The 17,557-nt window shown below is 38.3% G+C and overlaps 1 protein-coding gene across 2 annotated transcripts in view; it reads left to right on the plus strand.

Moving 5' to 3' along the window:
• PDE6H (phosphodiesterase 6H) overlaps positions 1-17,557 on the plus strand; it is a 183,953-nt gene that overhangs the window by 96,174 nt on the left and 70,222 nt on the right. The gene's annotated exons all lie outside the window — the stretch shown is intronic.

Raw genomic sequence — 17,557 nt, forward strand, 5'->3', positions numbered from 1 at the left:
TTTCACTGTAACATGTGAGCGATAATTCTTTTGTAAATTGTTGTAAAGATTTAATGAGGAAATCTTTGCAAAATACCCAGCAGGTGTCTGTGATGTAGCAGGTGCTTATTAATTGTTACTTCCTAGTAACAATTAATTCATTTCTTTCACTATTTCCCTTCATGTAACCAATCCTAAAGCCAAGCTGAGCAACTTGTTCCTGACGCACCCTTCAGTGTTTGCTATCACACATTTGCTCATTTTATGGTATCCTCTTTTTCTGCCTCTCTGTCTCTGTTTGTAGGAAAGTTGGGTATCTTTTAAGGCTTAGCTCAAATACCACCTGCTACATATTGTCTTACTTAAGCTTCTCAACCAGGTGTAATTTCTCCTCCCTTCAAAAACTCCCTTAGCACTGTTTTTTGGTTTGTTTGTTTGTTTTTGTTTTTTTGAGGCGGAGTTTTGCTCTGTCTCCCAGGCTGGAGTGCAATGGTGCAATCTTGGCTCACTGCAATCTCCACCTCCCAGGTTCAAGTGATTCTCCTGCCTCAGCCTCCTGAGTAGCTGGAATTACAGACATGTGCCACCACGCCTAGCTAATTTTGTATTTTTAGTAGAGATGATCACCATCTTGATCAGGCTGGTCTCGAACTCCTGACCTCAGATGATCCACCCGCCTTGGCCTCCCAAAGTACTGGGATTACAGGCATGAACCACCATGCCCAGCCTCCCTTAGCACTTTTATTTCTTTACTGGTACATACTTTCTTTTTTGAATTACAGGCATTTCTGTGCCCCATCTTGTGCACACACTCCTAGCTATTCATGGTACAATCACCTGTCTCCTCTTCTTCCTCACCCCGTACTCATTTACCCAAAAGATTCCAACTCATTATCTAGGAAACTGTCGTCTCTAGAAAGACTTCTTTCTTGCTGAAAGAAGAAAGAATTCTCTTGCTGAATTGCATTTCCAGTTAGATGCCTCAGTTTTCTCATACTAGTATTGATACTTTTTCATTGATCTTACTGGATTTCAATACAGAACATTAAGCTCCACAAGGGATATCAGGGATTGTGTCTTTTTCATCTTTGTATTCTCTATTTCTTACACATCATCTGGAACACAGTAAGTGCTTATTTATGTTTCTGGAACTGAGCTGATCCTGCAAACCCAGTGCAATGTTTAAACACCACAAAAGCTCAGTGAAGTTACCCTTAACAATCCACTACAGCAGTCTACGAACTTTAACGGAAACATCTCTGCCTTTTGTGAAGATAGGAAATTGCTGTAATTTGAAATGCTAAATAACTACACTGTATGTCAAATAAAAGAAAAATGCTATTTCACTGTTATTTTTTACCCTTGCCTTATGCAGCAATCCAACTACTAAATTAAATGATTATCCTTTTTATGAAATAGCAATATTCCTGAGAAGTTTCCAGATAGTCATAAAATTAAATTATGACATAAATACATGTAAAAATTCACTCTTTTTAAAGAAACATCTTAGTGAAACTACTTGAATAGCAAGAATTCCTCTGGAAGGGTAAAGTAAGAAACAGTCCCTTACTGTGTTGGATATAAACACGCGTTTTTCTTTGCATCTGTATTTTCACATATTGATTAACAGGAGTGGACTTGTGCATGCCATATAAAATTATGTAAAGAAGCTGACCCTGGGTAGAGCACCAAACAAGTTATGAATGTTAGAAGTTCAATGAAAAGAAAGCAAGAATATTTGAAAGAATGCCAAGGGATAGAATTAATTGATTTAATATGTTTTGCATTACAGTAATAGGAATAGCTAATATTTATTAAGTAGTGTTTTATTTCTTTGTTTTCTCCACTTTTTTTCTGGTCCATCAAAACAAGCCTCTTATCTACGCCAGACTGCTTAAAACAAAGCACAATTTTTAGTTTGAAAAAGAAAAGTATGAATGTATTATCTATAAGTAATAAACAAAAAGTTAATTTGTGAAAAAGAATATAGCTATCCCAAGACTTCTCTCTGCAAATTTTATATGTTTGCAGAACATTTACCAAATAGCTGAAAGGAAGACAATTTTGTATCATCTTTCCTTTTCCGAGAAGTTGTGCTGTATTTGTTGGAATACATTTCAGTACTTTCATCTGATCCTCAGATGACGATGCCATATGATGTTTCTCACAGGGTCAGCAGCGAAAGAGGATTTCTGGGGATATGTGTTTCAAAGCCAGTGATTCTTGGGAAGGAGTACGAACTCCGATACAAATACTGGCTCATCTCTATACCATGGACTCTCGAGAACAGCAGTGTTTCACCAGTTAGCATTTTGTTGCCAGAAATAAATCAAATGGACAATGGTGCAAAAATAAAAATGTTCCTGGAACAACTGGAGGTCAGTTTTGACCTTAGGTAATCTGGCAATTTTGCTTGGATTTCTCAGTGCCTACATTTGATCTCTAAATTATGCTTTGTGGCTGAACTCACCCTTTCTAGGGCCAGACACAGTTTATCTGGCTAGGATTTTTGCTGTGTAGGTTTAAAGATAAGTAAAATATCTGACTCACTGCTCATCTTGCCAGCGTGTCTTTCTGTTGCACAAAAAGATAGCAACAACATAAGCTGCCATGAATAGGTTTGGCAAGGCTGACTAGTAGGAATGGTTTCCATATGGTGTAAGATTAGAATTAATTGCTCAAACACATGGCAGTTAAAGAACCCTAAGGTGTTTCAAGAGTCCTGAAAGAAAAGACCAAGAAAGGAAAAGAAATTAAAACACTTCAGTGAGTCTCTAAATAAACTTATATAGGCCATAGCATATTATTTAAACTATCTAGGGCCTAAATGATGTTTTAAGGAAAAAAATTTTACTTATAGCATGCACGGATATTTAAAAAATAAAATACATGCATAAAAGAAGGCAATTTCTATTACTCATGTAGGCATCTTTGAAGAGGACCAGGAATAAAACGTATGCAAACAACTGAGCAAATCCATAATAAAAATTCACACATGCACGTGATTATAAAACAAAGTTTAAAATATTATCTTGATATAAATAATATAATTTATTTTTATAAAGTTCTTATGGGAAAATGGAGGCTCAGAGGTGTCAACTGATTTTGTCCAGAGGGACACTAGGGGCTTTCATGCCTTGGACTTTACCTGACTTAGAATAGTTCTCTGTGTGCATATTTATGTGTTTGTGTATATATTGTTTATATTAGATTATAGATATCTAAAGAGTGAAGATTATGTTCAACTCATAGTTGTATTCCAATATAACACATGCTACATTGCCTGGCAAATAGTAAGCACTTAATAATTATTCGCTAAACTGAATTTATAAAAACAAGTTAACATATCCATGATGGGAATTTCTGAGCATAATCATAATATTTCATTCATTTGCTCATTTATTCTACAAACACAAACTGTCTATTGTATGCCAAATACTGTTAGAGTTGGTATCTTTCCTCAAGAAAATTACACTTGATAGAGGGATAAAAAGTCTTGTAAACAAATGATTATAAGCACATGGGAAAATCTTTAATCAATTATGTAAAAAGTATTTTACTGCAGAAAGTAGTCCTAATATATTGGCAATTCTAATTAATGTAAATGGGCCAAACTCGCCATTTAGGTGGGGAGGTCTAATGTGTGGTCTCTAAGAGAAACATTTAAGATACAGCAAGGTTTGAAATACATTTATTATACTATTCTTGTCCTATTTTGATAAAAAATTATGCTAGCCTTATAATATGAGTTGCAAAGACTTTCTTCTTTTTTCTATTCTCTGGTACAGTTTATGTAAAAGAGAAATCTTTAAATTTTAAAAATATATTAAATATTGTTTCTTTTATGATTTACAAATTATTTAGTAGTGTTTACAACTTGCTAAATGCATGGGATTTAAAATATTTTGATATTGATTCCTAGAATTATTGCATATTAGATAATGTGATGATTATTAAATTTATTCTTTGGTATTTTTCAAGGCTTTTTATGGCCTAATAAATGGTCAATTTTTATAAAGTTTTCATATTTGCATAAAGGTTTATTCTTTAATTATTGGATGCAAAGCTGTATAAATGCTTATTTTAGCAAGCTTATTAATTAATTGTATTACTCAAAACTTCCTTGGCTTTATTAAATTATTTTTGTGTGCTTGATTAGTTCATTAATGATTAAAATCTGTAATTCTAATTATAGATTTTTCAAATCTTGCAATTTTTCCAATTTTGCTTTATATGTTTTGAGGATATAGTTTTAGGTACTACATATAAGTTGAGAATTTTTATGGACTCCCAGTTAATTTTTCCTTCAGTTGTCATTCAATATGTCTCTTGTCTATAACAGTGCTTTCTACCTTAAAGTTTATAGTAACTTATATTAACTAAATTTCACTGTAACACTTTTCTTTAGCTAAGTATTTGGTTGCTGTCATTATTTTTTAACTCTTTTATTTATATTTTTATAAATCCTTATATCTTATTTAGCTGTCTTGTTAATGCATATCAATAGAATTTTAAAATTAAGGTAATTTACATTTATTCTCATTATAATATTTAGGTTTATTTCTAAGATATTATTTTGTGCTTTTATTTGCTAAGCCTTTAATGCTTATTTTTTAAAAAAGTAATTTCATTCTTCTATTGGTTTATGTGACACTTCTTTATTTAATTGTATCCCTTTATTAATTTGTAAATTTTACATATAATATCTAAATTTTTGTTTCTTTGTTTTGGAGACAAGGTCTTGCTCAGTTGTCTAGCCTAGAGTACAATGATGTGATCATAGCCCACTGCAGCTTTGCACTCCTGGCCTCAAGGGATCCTCCCACCTTAGCCTCCTGAGTATCTGCGATAACAGATGAATGTCACCACATCCAGCTTATCTAATTTTTTAAGAGAGTTTCTTTGAATTATTAACATCTATATTTTCTTAACACAATAACAACTTAATCAATACTTCTATATACCTCTTGAGCAATGCAAGAAAGTTTAAATGTTTTAATGACAATTAAAGCACTGCCATAATTACTCACTATTATCGTTATACTTTATACAGTCATCGTGTGCTTTGATTTACATGCATGCTTACAATCTCTTTGCATTCAATTTTTTCTATGGTTGTACAATTTTTCTAAAGTAAAGCTTCTATCAGCGGGGGTTTGTGAGTGGTAAGCAATCACAATAATTGTCTAAAAATAGACTTATTTTGTCTTTCCTCTGAAATGATAGTTTACTTAGAAATACAATTTTAGTTTGAAACTTGGTTTCCCTCATACTTTGAAGATTCTTTTTTATTATTTTCTGGTTTCTTCTAATGCTGTTTCAAAAATCTGAGGTCAGCTTCATAGAGGAGACAAACACTAAAGTAGTAAAATAAGTAAGTAATTTTATATGAGGTAGTGGCAGATGCTAAAAGGAAACAGAAGCATCAGAGGAATTACTTTGAGGGTCTGCACTGATTCCACATAATCTTCAGTTCACTTGTTATCATTAGGATGTTTGTCTGGATTAGCTTACCCTAACTACCCCCAATAGATGTTCATCTGTGTGTTGTGCTGTGTTAATGAACAAGATGGGTAGATTGCTACCCTGGTGGGACACACAGTTTTGTGGAATGCGATCACCATAAAAATGTGCGATTATGAAATTTGATAAAGTTAATGAAGGAAAAGTATAGACAGTTAGGAAAGTACATGACAGAGGATCCAGACTTAGTTTAGGGGGTCAGAAAAAAAATTCTTAAAAAGAATGTTTGATCTGCAATTTGAAGTATAAATGAGAGTTAAATGGATAAAGGGGGAAGTAATACCAGAAAGAGAGAGTCTTACAGGCTGAAGGAACAGTAATTATGTAAGTTGTAAGGTGGAACAAGGCTTGAAGTATTAAAAGACACAAGATGAGGCAGGGGATTTAGGCAGGTCCATGTAAAAATGCAAAAGAACTGATTTTTTAAAAAGATCTTAAAGTGATTGGAAATGATTAAGAACTTTAAGAAGGACAAGAGAGACATAAACAGATTGTGTTTTTTATAAATGAATCTGGAAGCACTGTGGAGAATAGATTAGAGACTGGTAAGAGTTAATGCAGGGAAATCAGCTAGGGGTCGGGCACTGCAGCAGCTCAGGTAAGAGGTGATCGTGACTTAAACCAAGATGAAGTGTAAGAGAAAGAAGAAGAGGGATATGGAAATTCTTTAGAAGGTGGTGGTGAACCAACGAATGCAGGAGTAAAGGTCTGGTGTCAAGCATGGGTCCTTTGTTCTGGATTGCACAATTGATGCTAATCTAGAGCAGTTCACAGTTTGAAGGGAGAAATATAAGTCAGTATAAAGAGGTGAGATGTTTTTGTGATATCTAGATAGAAAGATAGCGTAAGCAGTAGGAGTTCCATGTTTAATTTTAGCTGGAAATACAAACTTGAGAGTCATCATCCCATGCAAATAAAACACTGCGATTTATTTTTTCAAAATTAATGGCAATACCCTTTTCCCTAAATGGGTTCCACCTATCTTCCACCATAGAACCAACCGTTTGGTACTCAGGGATAGATGAAAGAAATGAGCCTTTAGGAGCAAACGACCATAATTTCCCTTTGCTTATTATTTTTTGACTCTTTCATGAGTAACAGTAATAAGACCAAACAATATATTGCACAATATCAATAAAACTGAGTTATATAGACAGAGTTTAAACCACATAAGCCCATTGGGTTGATTTGCACAGAGTAGGCAATCAATGCATATTTGTTGTTTGACCAAGTCACACTAGAAGTATTGCTAAATCACTTCCTTAATGTTGGCTTATAATTGGGTTTGTTGTCAGAAACATGACTGTAGCCATAAATACTTCTGTACTCCTCTTTAAGCAGACAACAGAAAGCCCTTCTCACCCTGGAGGCTGACTTTGGCTACAAAGACAGTTCAGTGACCTGGCATAAGCTCAGATCCACAGCTTCAGGCTGTCACTGAGCCTTTGGTGGGCCATGGGCCTTCTCAGCTAATATAATTTGGCAAACACAAAGTATTTTATGAGAGAGGCAATGTGGAAAGAACTCTGTAATTTTGCAAAAAATTTTGCCAATGTTTTTAACCACTCAACTTCCCAAATACTCTGCTTCGGGCAAATTAATTTACAAATGTCTTGTATTTTCCATGTCTTTTTCCATTCTCTCTTTAGGGATCAAGGATTCAACATGAACTCTAGTCTTAATAGTCTCAGAGGATCAGGCTGAGTCCTCTGGAGGGACTAGAAACAGATACAATGTAAGAGGCAAGTTAAAATTGTTATCAAGGAAGGGGACCAAGGAATAGAACCAGGGAAACGATATTATATGTTGGATCTTAGAGTGTGAGACTGTAGATGGGAAATGTGGCAGGAAGTCGAGAGTTGAGATCAGCAGTAGGCCTCTAGGCCTAGTGCAAGGTTATAAGAAAATGGAAAAAGTCCAAAAGGTAGCTCCGAATAAACAAGGGTGTCAGGAGTTTCTTCCAGTGGGGCTGGGTAGCTGTAGGGGACGTGATTAAAAGCTCAGGATCATTTCAGACACCCGGGTCCCTTTGCGTTACACCACTCCATTCTTTTGGAATGCCTTTTCCCGTCTTTGCCTGCCAATTCAATTCTGTTTTCTGTGGACATGTGACCACTGATAGAGGATTTAATTAGCCTGAGAAATATTTGGGTAAAAATCTATTTTCTAACATAATGCCAAGTCATTATGTTTGTTTTAGGAGGCAAATTTTGCAACCTTTTATATGTCTTAAGCATTTTGCCCCTTTCCCCCAGAAAGTCTAAAGAATCTTTCTCTTCTTTTACTTTTGAAAAATTTCTAATGAATTTTCAGGAAACAGTTACCTAAGGTGTTTTAGTCCTGTTTTTAAATGTAATGCATCACATATTTATTGCCTGTGAACCTGCTTGAAGTTAGGAACCATGTTTTATTTGCATTGCTTTATATACTTGGTTAGGCTAATAAAATGAGAATATCTATTATTTATCAAATGCTTAATTACGTTACCTATACTATTTCTAGTATTCACAGAAACCTTTCCAGGTATGGGTGTTACCTCCGTTTTAGGCTTAGAAAGGCTAACCGGCTCAGAGATAGAACCAATACTTGCTGGAGTTGTAATCAGAACTTAGATCTGAGCTCTCTTCATGACTCCACACTGCCTTAAATATTTGTTGATTTGATTAATCTAAATTGTTGGTTACACAGTTTATGTCCTTTACCTCTTAGGGTTTCTGCAATCATCCCCAGAGCCAGACTGGCTAGGAGCCAGTAAGAAGAGAGGAAAGAGAGAGAGAGGGAGATATTGAAACCACATTTTGTGTCTTGTCATTTCACAAGGGAAAAAAGCTTTAGTTTCTCTCTTTATTTTTGTGTTTATCTGTCTTCCCTTTTGCCTTTTTAATTCTTGGCCCTATTCCTTATTCATTTCTTATTTATTATTATATTCTTTTTCGTTATTAAAACATTCATTTATAAAAAAATTATTTTCTTTTATTGTTTACTTATATGAGTAAATGCCTTGGTCTAATCTAAGCTTACAGTTTCCCAAAGGTTCTTTAGTTAACTAGCTAAATTCCAAAAAGTTAATTTGCCCATAGGGGGCTAATTTATATGGTCTTCCTAGGGAAACACACACACACACACACACACACACACACACACACACACACACACACACACACTTTCTTAGGGGAGAAAACCAATAGGTTATGACAAATTCATTCGTGAAGGAAGTAAACTAAGTTTGGAAACTGAAAAGTTAAACTCTGTGGAGTCTCTTGAATTGCTCAGTTCTGGTCCTGAGGCTCGAGTCCCCACTTGCTGTCCCCCAGCTCTGTGCTCAAAGACCTTCTTCATGCCTCAGACAGCTCTGTGCTTTCTGGCTGGTCACTGTCATGTGTTCACACATTTTCAGATCAACATGAACAGGGTGGCACAAAGAAGCTATTGGGAACTAGTGTTTGGATGTATCCCAGAGATATTTAAACTATATATTGAGTTCCCAATATGTGTTATATGGTTTTTTTAAAATAAGCAAATATAGAAATTAATGGTAGTAATAAGATGTGATTAATTCTATATTAGTCAGGTGTATCACCATGTGTTAGGGGAGCCCAGGAGCATGAGGGAGTTTCCAGAGACACTCATTTCATGACTGATGAGAGGCTGCCAGCGAGGGAAGGTGGGGAGTGTATTCTAGGTAGAATGAACAGCTAGTGCCTTAGCACAGACCAGAAACAAAGAAAAAACACAGAAAGCTTGAGACGTATGTGACTTCTGAACGCTTTGGGATATTCCTCAATTGTAATAACTGAGGCTTGCTCTGTGCCAAGTCACCTTCCAAGTGCTTAACTTGTGCTGTTTATTTAAATCTTCACAATAAGGCTATAAGGTTAGTTCTGTTACTATTCGCACTTCACATTGCAGAAACTGAAGCACAGAGAAATGAGACTTGTGAAGGTTCACACGGTAGGTAAATACTCAGGTTCTCTACCCCAGAGCCTTTGCGCCTGCCACACTATGCTCTTCCAAGTGTTTGCTGAAGAACAATAAATATTTATTAATGTATTTCTTCTTGCAGGCCACTTGTGTCCTTCTCTAATCAGAAACTTTTATATTTTAATGGTACTTCACAAAATCCCCTGAGAAGAAAAGAAAGAGGCAGACCCACCAAAAAAAGGAAAACCCCAAAGGCGAAAAGACAAGGACTGAAAACAAACTCAACCCTGGATTGAGTTATAGCATCAAATACCCTATTGCTGATATGGAAGCGCTGGGTAGAGGAGGGCGTGGTCCCTCCCTAGGGGTCCACCCACACAGACCTAGGTGAGGATAGGCATTTCCTGCCCAACTGTTGCATTTCCCAAGACCACCCTGGCCTGTCATGCCCCCATCTTGTGCCTATAAAAACTCCCAAGACCCTAGCAGGCAGACTAGAGGCAGCGGAGCTGGACGTCGAGAGGAACACACTCACACTGGCACACCTGCAGGCCACCGACCGGCAGAAGCAGAACGACACAAATTTGGTAGGGACAGTTAGAGGAGAGTCCAGGCTGCTGATCAGCCAGACTTCAGGGGAAAACCATCTCACTTCTGGCTCCCCCACCTGCTGAGAGCTACTCCCATTCAGTAAAACCTTGCACACATTCTCCAAGCCTCGGTGTGATCTGATTCTTCTGGTACATCAAGGCAAGAACCCAGGGTACAGAAAGCCCTCCGTCTTTGCAGAAGATAAAGGGTCTAACTGAGCTAACGCAAGCCGACTACGGATGGCTAAACTAAAAGAGCACCCTGTAACACACACCCACTGGGGCTTCAGGAGCTGTAAACATTCACCCCTAGACACAGTCATGGGGTCGGAGCCCGACAACCTGCCCATCTGCATGCTCCCCTAGAGGTCTGAGCAGCGGGACAATGAAGAAGCGAGCCACATCTGCATCGGACACCCTGCGAGGGGGACAAGGGAACTTTTCCTGTTTCGACGGGACAGGAAGTGTTACAGGCCACCATCTTTAATTAGAAAGGCAGTGAGTGCCAAAAAACAAGGAATGCAAGATTCAGACTAAAAATGTGTCTCATTCGCTGGGATAATTGTGCCAACTTTCGTTATAGGAAGCCAAAAGATCCTATCAGGGTAGTTATCAGATCATTAATTTTGTGTCACATATAACCTGTATTGTTACCTTTAAGAACTTCCTGTATCCTCGGCTTCAAATATTTCAGGAAGTGGTCAGGTGTAGTACAGAGATCTGGGGCAATCATTGCATGTTGGAGTCCCGGATTCCAAGGGCTTTTGGGAACAGATTTGTGAGAAAAGAGTGAAAAGGAAGCAAGCAGGAGGATGTTTATTTTTAATAAAGGGATCCTGCCCTAACTTCCTGAACTAAAACGAGTCTAGACTTGTTTTTTCCATTTTACACAATGTCCGTAACAACAGAATACATTTATTAAAACCAAACAAACTGGGGGTTGAGTTTTGGCACAGAAAGTCATACAGAAATAGAATCGGCTGCTCTTGAGTTGGGGTGAGTGACTGATTTACAAACCAGCAGTAGATTAAGGCTGCACTGGCCTTAACTGAACTGAAGTTATTTTCATTATGAAGAGACAATAGAGAGGCAAAATGTCTGGCCTGGTGCCTGGGACATGAACTAGTTAGTCCATCAATTCTGACCTCCTTTTCCTTCAGTTTTCAAAACTCAAGAGATTAGAGCTAGGAAGGACCCTTATGACATTTTCTTCATAACTGTGTGGAGAAAACTGAGTCTCAGAGAAGTTAGATGTTTTTGCCTCTGCATTCACAGCCATACATTAAAGCAATGTATCACTAAATTACCAGACAGTACCTACAAATGGGGAGATTTAATTTTGGCTTCTGTCGGTTGGGAACATAAATGTGGCAACAATTCAATTTGCACACAGTTGACCATAGATTCACAGCCAACTCTTTTTTTTTTTTTTTTGAAAAGGAGTCTCACTCTGTCACTCAGGCTAGAGTGCAGTGGCACGATCTTGGCTCACTGCAAACTCCACCTCCTGGGTTCAAGTGATTCTCCTGCCTCATCTCCCAAGTAGCTGGGACTACAGGCACCCACCACCACACCCAGCTAATTTTTATACTTTTAGTAGAGACAGGGTTTCACCATATTGGCCAGGCTGGTCTCGAACTCCTGACCTTGTGATCCCCCCGCCTCAGCCTCCTAGAGTGCTGGGATTACAGGCATGAGCCATGCTGCCCGGCCCACAGTAAACTCTTTAGTAATTGGTAGACTCTGTGTTTGGAGATGATCCGGCTTCTTCCCTCTCCTTCTCAGCCATTTTAGGATGCCTTCAGTAGTGCTTCAGCACTTAGATGCCGGTAGGTGTGTACTTAATCAACGTTTAAGGAATGTCTGAGTCCAGGCCAAAGTCAATGTTTATTTTTACATTTCAGAATGCTTTCCATTCCTCATCTCGCTTAATCCCTACAGTATACTTATAAGGAGACAGAAAGTTAATTTGAGCTGGATGTGATGGCAAGTGCCTATTGTCCCAGCTACTCAGGAGGCTGAAGCAGGAGGATTGCTTGAGCCCAGGAATTCAAGGTTACAGCTATGATCATACCACTGCACTCCACCTTGGGTGACAGAGTGAAACCCTATCTCACGAAGAAAACTGTAAAAAAAAAAAAAAAAAAAAGAAAGAAAATTAATTTGAACTCTATTTCACCTGTGGAGAAAACGAGATACAGTGATATTCCCAAAATGGCATACTGAGTTTCACAGGGAAGTCAGGATTAGAACCCAAATAGCCCTCCTCTAATTTTCTTTACAGTGGGCCATGATCTCCCCCCAGTCCCCTCCATTAATAGGAATTAGAGAAGTTGTAACAGTAAATGAATCCCGAAATGTACAATGGAAAATTGTACAGTAAATGAATACTGAAATGTAGTGAAGTTGTACAGTAAATGAATACTAAATACTATGTTCATTTTCACAAAAGTTGCTTCTAGTTAATTTACTTCAACATGTTGGGCTAATTTTGGAGATGTACAACATTTGGAACCAGAACAGTCACTTCATTTCTAAGACTCATTGTTTTAAAATTTAACTCTTCATGCCCAAAGAGACATATTCTTTCACAGGCCCCTTCATGATGAATGATACTCCTTCCTTGACTCTTCCAATGTACAGTCATTTTCCAGTGGCAGACTGCAAAAGACTAGATGTTTCAACTAAACCAAACACTAACAGTCCTTTGAGTGCTGAGCACCATAACTGGTGAAGACAATGGCTGCTTGGAAAAGTGACTTTATCCTTAGGAGATTTCTCCATTCCCTTGAAATTTCTTCCCTTTCATACAACTGTGACCACTTTGTTCAGATCTTAGAGGCTCAATCTCTCTATAGTAAAAATAAAATAAAATAAAACCTTCTATCTCAAAGGATTTTTTAGTATCTTTATTTAAGGGGTGTGTCTTTTACAGAAACGTAGAAATTTGTAGAGGAGGATGAGAAATTAATATTCTATGAACAAAATAGCCTTTGCTGTGGTTTGGGTTCTATTCTGTTTTTGATGACTAAGAATCATAACTAATAATGGCCTCTTCAAAATACATTTCTTTTAAGAGCCTGATTGATGGTTATCACAGCTTTCCTCATTCATTCGTTAGTTATCAAGTGACGAAGTCCTTTTAAGTTCATTCCTAAAATTTCCATCTCTGCTTAGAATTTGATAACATTGAACTTAAAATCAGACATTTTGAGAGGCATGTAGAAATTGTGTTTTGTGACCTGAGCTTTCCAGAAACGGCTACGTTAAGATACAAAGTTGTAATTAGAATCACACAGACAGAAATGGTGAATCTTCTTGAGGAAACCTTGAGGAACTTGAATATTTTGCAACTTAGAAAATTGGAAAATGAGAAAATGGAGGAACCAGAGGGTCATAAGACAGTTCTCAAACTGTAGATAGCCTTTAGTAAATTGCCATTTTAACATTTTGTCTGGCTTTCATAATTATCTCCAGCCTTAACTATATTGGCTACCATTCTTTCCTAAACATCAGCTGGCTTCAACAGAGCAGTGATTCTCTGACCCATTAGCACCCACCTTACAAGTCAACATCACATTATCACCCACCACCATTCTTGTATTTCACAATCATGTAAATATCCTACCACAAACCACCCTGCCCTCCCATGAACACCTAACATTACCACTTGTTGGCTGACTTAGCCTCTTCCCTTCCTCAGCCTTGGTATATTATTAGCGGTGTTATGGGAAAAAAGAGCGTGGAGTCAAGAGAATGAGTCAATCCAAGAGAGGCTGCAGGTCTGAGGAGTTAGGTCACAAGTAGTCATTCTTCCCCATTTTCATTCTGTGACGTGTTTGCCAAAGTGTGGTGGAGTAGAGGGTATGTAGGTCTCAAAAGAGTGCCCTTTGGAACCAATATGATTCTGATGGTCATGGTGTACCAGGTAGAGATTGCAGGAAAGGGCCAGAACTTTCAACATACTGTTCAATATGTATCCACCTCCTTTCAGAGACTTCCTTCCCTGATCATTCCCCTTTGTGCTCAGCCCTCATATTATCACTCAACCTGCCTGAACTTTTGTCCCATGTAGTGACCTAGAGCAACATTATTTGAAGAGATGGAGATGGAGGGAGAAGTAGAAATAGAGGCCATGAACTGGTAGGAAAGTAGTAAAGGATGGACCACAGGGTGGGCAATTATTAGCAAAAAGGAGGATGTGGCAGGAGTGAGGAGCAGGAAATGAAGACAGGAAGGTAAGGCACTATCAACTCTGGACATAAAGACAAGAGATATTTAACAACAGATAAGATCACCTCCATGAAATTTAGCTGGCATAAATAAGCATTAAGGTCAGAATTTGGAGTTAAATCTAACATTGTTTTTTGCTCACTCCCAAGTTACTATACAAGTCTTTGCCTTATTCTTATTGCGTATACATCATCATCATTATTATTATCATTAAAATATTTGACTATCTACTAAGTACATTAGAAATTCAGGCCATTCCTCAAGTTGCCAGTGAACTTCACGTTTATCTTACACTAGGGAACCAGATGGCTGGAGAGGAGAAGATGTGAAGTCAACATTAGGCTTTGTGAGTCTGATCTATTTCCTCGACCTCCTGGGCTCAAGGAACCCTCCCACCTTAGCCTTCTGAGTAGCTGGGACTACAGGTGCATGCCACCACACCCTGGTTATTTTTTATTTTTTGTAGAGACAGGGTCTCACTATATTGTTCAGGCTAGTCTTGAACTCTTGGCCTCAAGTGATCCTTCCACCTAAGCCTCCCAAAATGTTAGGATTACTGTTGTGAACCACTGCACCTGGCCAGATCTATTTCCTGATACATCTTTATCTCTTAGTAGGCACTCAATAAATGCTTGGTGAGGGAATGAATGAGTGAGTGATTGTAAAGTGAATACTTTTACTGCCCCGGCAGGATTACCTTTTAGTGAAGACAACATAGACGTGTTCTCCCCCAGCACAAACTTAATGAGGGTGCTACATCTTTTATTTGATAAAATGAATCCATCCTTTCCTTATTCTTTTGCATAGCATTGGTGCAATAACTATAATGGTATAAAAGGAGATACAGTTCTAGACATGTGTAGTGGATGCTGTGGTGAGCCTCACAGATCACCCCAAAGTCATTAGCTTCTCCCAGCTCTGAGTATGTTGACAGCTAAGAGCTCTTAGATGAATCCCACCCACCAACCAGCCCAGAAATCTCCCTCTGCTCAAGTGAGACATCTTGCCCACGAGCATCCACCTTTCCTATGTGCAGCTTGCAACATCAGATGTGCAGTGTTGGGGTATAGAGGCCTGGGTCTCATTCTCCAATTTGGGGGTTCTCTACAAGGAAACCTCAGCACCAAATATCCACATGGGATAATCTAAGCCTTTGTTGTGACTGCATCACAGGCTAACTTATATTTCTGTTGAACCCTACTTTATTTCTTCACAGATCCCCAGACGCTCCCCAATAAACTCCTTGCAATGGAATTTAGTTGCAGAGTCTTCTTGGAAAACATGACCCGTAATACAATGTTAATTTTAAAATTGTTACTTCACCACAGCTTGAATTATGTCAAACGTGCTCTATTTTTTCTTCCTTAAGTGTATGCTAACACCATATTACCATTTTAAGACCAGTGGGCTAATGTAGAAATTAAATCCTGCTATTAAGATTTAGTGAAATTGTTTGGATAATTAAACATTGAAGCCTGGATTCCACACAACTTTTCATAACCTATAGAAGTGGCTTAACACCCTCATCCTTTACTCACCCATATCCTTCCACCCCTAGTATGACTCAGATATTTCATTGTCAAGGCCACAAAAACAATGACTTCTTGTTCCAGAACAGAAAGAAAAGAGAGACCTATCTTAGAAGTGATTCGAAGGAGGGTGAATCACCTTCAGATTTACAGAGGTATGATTTTAAAATTCACTTGCTTCTTTGATTTCCAGAGTACCTTTTTTCCAAAGGTTCAACACTCAAAAGGTGTTGGTGTTTAACTTTCTCCTTTTCCAATTCTCTAGGTCTCTCCATGTAAGGTTTCTGCAATTAGGAGCCATGAGTCAGATCCATCCCACTTCCAGTCTTACTTTTCTCTGTTTAGAAAACCAGATATTTTCAGAAAGGTGAAATAAATAGGACTGGTTCCAAATTCAATTGTGAAATAAAGTTTGCTCATGATGGTTGTGGACTGTTTCCTTTGTGGCTCCTCCTCCCCCAGCTCTGGGGCCCCCTCAGCCCACGGCCAGCCTCTTGCCCAGTTCCCTCCACAACATACCTCTTTCTTTGTGTATTGCTTTCCCTGTTTGGCTGCTTTCTGTCCATGACTCAGAAGCATTCTGGTGGCTTCCATGTTGCCTGCTGTCACTACAACTGAAATGTCTCTGTTCTATAGCTCATCATCCAATCATCACCAATTGCTCTCTCTCTCTCAGACGGCAGCTTTGCCTGGCACACTCATAGTTGTTTAATGAATATTTAAATGAGCGAATGAGTATATAAATAAACTACTCTCTCTCAATATGCTACATAGCCCTCATCCTACCCCTGACTGCTCAAGGTACATGTGTATTAAGATGGGACTGATGAAGGCAGCCTTCCCTTCTGGCACGACCCAATAGGCGAGGAAGGACAGGAATCCCCTGACAAGTGGATGTTGGGGCTGTTTTACTGTCTATGTATTTCTAATGCTTTGACATCTGGGACTTTGCTTACCTTGGAGAGATTGCCCCTCCCTCCTAGAGATAGCCAATTCCTAGAGATAGTAATAAACTCACCTGCTAGTATAGCTTTTATATGCAAACCAACCAGTCCAGAGTCCATACCCCAACTATCTCCTTACTGGACTCTCACGGGGCTCTCACATGCTGGGCTACCACCCAGCCACTCCACCCAGGGCCAGGTTCCAGGCAACAAGGGAAAGCTCCTATGCCCCAGAGCCTGCTGAAATTATCGAAACCAGCCAATCCTAAGCCTCCTTACCCTCCTAACCCTTTCCCATTTCTTCCCATGGAAACCATAATAAAGGCCCTTGTCATTTCACCTTTACTCCTTCTGCCTTCTGACTGACCCTGATACTTCCCCATGTGGCCCTGCACAGCATGGCATGCTGCCTCCTCTTGGGAACTGTGAGTAATAAACTATCTTTCAAATGGCTATCTTTTTTGATCTGTTGGCCACCCCATACCTAGAAAACAATAAAACCTACATTGAAAATCTGTTATCTCAAATACTTTTTCAGCCTCAAAGAAACAGCCTGAATGAAGTCTCTGCCTTCCCGTAAGTTCTAACAGTTAAAGAAATGATTATTTCCCAGAGAAGGCAATGTAGTATTAACTTAAGAGAAAAGTAATAGCTAAACTTTACTTAATATGTATTATCACCCTGGGATCTCAAGCAATCCTAATAATTATTACATTAACCTTAATAAACTAAAGTTCAAAGATAAAAGTAATTTTTCCAGTGTCATAGAGGCACATACATAGAATAGGTGAGACTCAAACCCAAACTTTCCAGTCATTCCTTTGAATCCTGCTTCAGT

Source organism: Gorilla gorilla, chromosome 10, assembly GCF_029281585.2.
Source record: "Gorilla gorilla gorilla isolate KB3781 chromosome 10, NHGRI_mGorGor1-v2.1_pri, whole genome shotgun sequence".
NCBI classification, from domain to species: Eukaryota; Metazoa; Chordata; class Mammalia; order Primates; family Hominidae; genus Gorilla; species Gorilla gorilla.